Source organism: Amborella trichopoda, chromosome 4 (genome assembly GCF_054954075.1).
Source record: "Amborella trichopoda isolate Santa Cruz 75 chromosome 4, AtrichopodaSantaCruz75HAP2 v2.0, whole genome shotgun sequence".
In the NCBI taxonomy this organism is placed as follows: Eukaryota; Viridiplantae; Streptophyta; class Magnoliopsida; order Amborellales; family Amborellaceae; genus Amborella; species Amborella trichopoda.
This window is the reverse complement of record NC_142339.1, coordinates 22,979,900-22,985,063: the sequence shown is the minus strand read 5'-3', so window position 1 is coordinate 22,985,063 and position 5,164 is coordinate 22,979,900.

Below are 5,164 nucleotides of genomic sequence, written 5' to 3'. Positions count from 1 at the left end.
CATTTTTTTAATTTTTATTTGTTTCACTTAGCATTCTTGGATTTGGGGCGGACTACGAAAATATATAAAACATTCAAATAAGACCGAGTAAACTCTCTGCTTGCTAAATATGGTTTATAACCTATGAGGGCTTTCTCTAACCTTTTTGGACGGGGCAAAAGAGCAAAAGCTATCGTGAATACTCTTGCGAACGCCCCAAGTCTTATTTTGTTGCACTAAATGAATCTCAACATGAGAACAATTTTCTCTAGGCCAGGAAATACAAGTGTCGTGACATATCTTTTGTAGGAAGAGTTAGGAACGGTAACCTATTCCATCCCAAAAACCAGCACGTTTTTCTATCTTCGCATATCTCAGGTTGCCAATCTCTCGACTGCATACATGCGGGAAGAAGAATATATATATACACACTTTTGAACTCTATTGGAATATGCAGTTTTGGTGCTGGAAACTCTTCCAATTTCTAGAAACAACGGTAAATTATGAAATTTAAAGCTATTAAAATAGTGTAGATTGAAAAAAAAAATTATAGACATTTGAAAATCTTGATAATGGATTGTGTAGGAAATGTATTACAAGATGTACTATTTTTAAGACTTTATTTTTCTTTTGTTATCCTTACATCTCAAAGTCTAGATGGCCAACTAAAATGTTTTTATGCGTTGGAACAACCTTTCTCAATAGGTATTTGAGGTGTGTCCCACTTTTGCAGTATAAAGTTGACACCTTCTATGAGATTTTAATGCGTGCGTGCGCTTGATGCATCAATCCTAAACAATCAAGGTACGGGGCACTTTGAAATCCAATTGAAAGACGTTATTTTGGTGTTAGAAATTTTTTCAATTACCTGAAATTTTTATGCGTCCTTAATTATAAAATTTAAAGCTAAAAAGAGAGTGTAGATTGAGATGTATAAATTATTGAACTCTTAAAAATAGATGGTATAAATAATGCATTACATGATACATTATTCTTAACACTTAAAATCCTTGTTTCGTGTCCATACATCTTAACTTCGAGATGATTAGTTAGAGGGTTTTTAAGCATCGAAACAACCTTGTCTAGTGAACTTTTGAACTTATATGGGGTAGGTTAGGTCGACACATTTAACTTGGGCATACATATAGAATGAGGGAGATTTTATACATGCATATTGAAAGAGAGGCATATGGTAAAAACAACCTTTACTAAACTTTGGTGTTTTGCAAGGTTAAATCACTTGGAGTTCCAACTTTTAGGATCCTGGGAACCTATGAAATGCCCAACGATTTATTTTGGTATGTTTTAACTGGTACAAGTAGTACAGCGCGGTTCTATAACCCAATCTTCTCTTATCGAACAACAAAAAGGGGGAACCCTCTTTAATTATTTCCCCTTTGCACCGACAACCTCCATCAGTTGCTCTTGTTAGGTTGGCCTCCATTTGTCATCCTTTTCCTCGTGTAATCCATGCTATTATTTCTTTTTTTTTTTATGTGTTCATGCTATTATTGTTTGGCAGTGCCCATCCTATTTACTTATCCAAAAAAAAAAAAAAGCCTTTCATATTCAATTCCTATTACTGAGCTACCTAAAAGATAAATCTGAGCTACCTAAAAGATAAAATAAGGCAAAAAATGAAAAGAAAAAGAAAAAGAAAAAGGAAATAGTCCATATAAAATTGTAACTTTAAAATGTAGAATTAATGATGCACATCAAAAATCCATTGGAAAAGGTTGTTTTAATGTTGAAAAACTATCCAATTGAACATCTCGACATCGAGATGTATGGATATAAAAAGAAAAAGATTTTGAGTCCCAAAATAGTGCATCTTTCAACACATTATCTAGGCCGTCCATTTCAAGATTTTCATATGTTTTTGGATCTACTTGATTTTAACCAATTTTGGAGTTTAAAATTTTACAATTGGATATGAAAACAAATTTTGAGATAATCCTAATAATTTTTCACATTAAAATTATATATTATGATAAAGTTTGGAGATGCGCCTTAATTGGATTGTTTAAAGTTGCAACCTTATAGAAACCACACCCAAATAAAAACTATATAGAATAAGGATAAATGTATTAGCCTTCGACAAAGTGTCAAAGTGTGACTTCCAAAAATTGGCTTTTTAGGTAGGATATGTCCAAACGCCATATGTAGAAGAGGAGATATAAGATTTTAGTAACATTAAAAAAAAAATAGTACTTTTAATTTATGGACTATCAAATAAAAATGTAGAGTACTTTTATTCTATTACGCAAAGTAAAAATTGAGTTATAAAATATCAAATGTAATTGTTTTATCCTCGATGCATCGATGTGCACAAAAACTATGAACACATAAGAGTGTCATGAATGATCCACAAAGATGCCATATATTTATTTTTTAAAAAAAATCTCCCCTTTCACTATATAATTTGTTATATTTTATCTCCTACTTTGGTACGTTCCTATATCTCACCGTATCCTGAGTCAGGAAGGAGAGCAACCAGATTCTTTCATTAATTAGAAAATCTCTCATTTTGTCTTAGGGCCTGTTTGGGTGCATGGATTTTAAGACATGGATTTCTAATATCTTAGATATTACTAAAATCCACCGTTTGGATTGCTTAATGACTAGGATACTTTTTTTTTACCAACATTCAATAATTTTATTGATAACTTAAAATGAAATTGCATCTGTAGAAATAGTAAAAGAACCAAGAGAAACGTTGTCCTTTACTAATGTATCAACAACACCATTAGCTTCACGGGAAACATAGGAAAACGATATAGATATAGATGTAATAGCATCCATAACCTGCAACCACAAAGATTGAAGTTCCCACTGTATTTTTTGCTCCTTCCTGCACCACTTAATAACATTTAGAGAGTCTCCTTCAATTAAACAACTGGTCCCCGAGCTCATTTCTATGAAAATATTCACACCCCTAAGCAAGGCACTTAATTCCGTAAAATTAGCAGTGGCAGTACCAATTGCTCCCGCATAAGATAAAACAATATTTCCAAAACAATCATGAATAACACCACTAATACCAATAGGGCCTAGGTTCGCAAAGAGCTCCCATCAAAATTTAGCTTCAGACAACCCATAGGCGGAGCAAACCACAATCCCTTAGGCCGACATCTACTCACACCAAGAGAAAATAGATTAGAGAGATTTACCATAACATCAACTTTTGAGATCCCCCATCCTTCCTTTGACACCGACAACTCACATCAAGTTAATGACTAGGATACTTAAAATAAAGAAAATCAAAATCATTAAGACCTACTTTTCCATGATTTCATTTCCACAACAAAACGTGTCTATATATATATATATATTTATTTTAATTTTCAAGGCTCATGGGTTTTATTCAGGCTCCCTCAACTGGAAACATAGGGAACATTTGGTAGGTATGAAAATTTTAGAGAGAGAAAGAACCTAAATTTTTTTAAAGAAAAACTATCTCAAAATTTTTAGTGAAAGAAACTATCTCAAATTTTAACTTTCAAAGAGAGAAATGATGTTAACATTTTAGAGAGAGAAAGTACATAAGCTTTTTAGAGAGATAAACTATCTCAAAATTTTAGAGAGAGAAAATATCTCAAAATTTAAGTTTTAGAGAAAAACTATCATATTCTAAAGAGAGAAACTATCTCAAATTTTTAGAGAGAGAAACTATTTATATTTTTTTAGATAGATAAACAATCTCCAATTTTAATTTTTAGAAAGAGAAACTATATTAAATTTTGGAGTGAGTACCTAAAATGTTCTAGAGATAGAAACTATCTCAAAATTTTTAAAGAGAGAAACTATATCAAATCTTAAGTTTAGAGAGAGAAAGTATTCTTAAAAGGGTGCAGTTGGCATACGGATGCCTCTGTAGGTGTAGAGGTACGGTGCCCTTCAAATTTTATCATAGTATATAATTTTGATGTAAAATGTTATTAGGATTATCTCAAAATCTATTTTGATATCTAATTATAAAATTTTAAATTTTAAAAATGGTTAAAATCAAGTAGATCTATAAACATATAAAAATCTTGACAATGGACAGTGTAGATAACATGTTGTAAAATGCACTATTTTTGAGAGTTAAAATATTTTTATTTTTCATAGTCATACATCGAGATGATTAATCAAAGGGTTTTTCAACATTAAAACTACCTTTTTCGATGGATTTTTGAGGGGGCATCCGTAATTCTACATTATACGGTAGTATCCTTATATAAACCTTTTCCTTCTTAAAATTGTAGAGAGAAAAGTATAATTAAACTTTTAAGTTTTGGAGAAAGAAAGTATCTCAAATTTTAAATTTTAGAGGGAGAAAGTATCTCAAATTTTAAACTTTAGAGAGAGAAAGTATATCAAATTTTAGAGAGACATTATATCAAATTCTAAAAAGAGAAACTATTTCAAAATTTTAGAGAGAGAAACTATCTCAAACTTGAAGTTTTAGGGATAGAAAGCATCTTAAAATTTAAGAGAGTAACTATATCAAATTTTAGAGAGAGAAAGTACATAAAAAATTCTAGAACGAGAAACTATCACAAAATTTTGAAGTTTAGGGTCAAGTAGTATGGGCCGAGCCTGAGATGTTTCGGGTCATGCAGTAAGGATTGTGGCTGAACAGTTTAGGCTCATGCAGTATGGATAGTGGCTGAGCATTTTAGAGTCATGCATTATGGACTGAGGCTGAGGAGTTTACGGTCATGCAGTATGGACTGAGGCCTAGCAGTTTAGGGTCATGCAGTAAGAACCTATGCTGTATAGTATAGGGTCATGCCATATGGACCAATGCAGAGCAGTTTAGAGTCATGCAGTATCGGTCGAGGCTAAGCAGTTTAGGGTAATGCAGAACAGACAGTGGCTGAGCAGTTTAGGATCATGCGGTATGGACGGTGGCTGAGCCGTTTAGTGTAATGGGTAATGCAGAACAGATGGTGGTTGAGCAGTTTAAGGTCATGCGGTATGGACCAAGGCTGAGCAGTTTAGTGTCAAGGATCATGGACCTAGGCTGAGCAGTTTAGGGTCATGCAATATGGATCGAGGCTGTGCAGTTTTGGATCATGCAGTATGGACTGAGGCCGAGTTGTTTATGGTCATGCAGTATGAATCGAGGCTGTGCAGTTAAGGGTCATGCAGCATGGACCGAGGCAGTGCAGCTTAGGGTCGTGCAGTATGGGTCATGGCT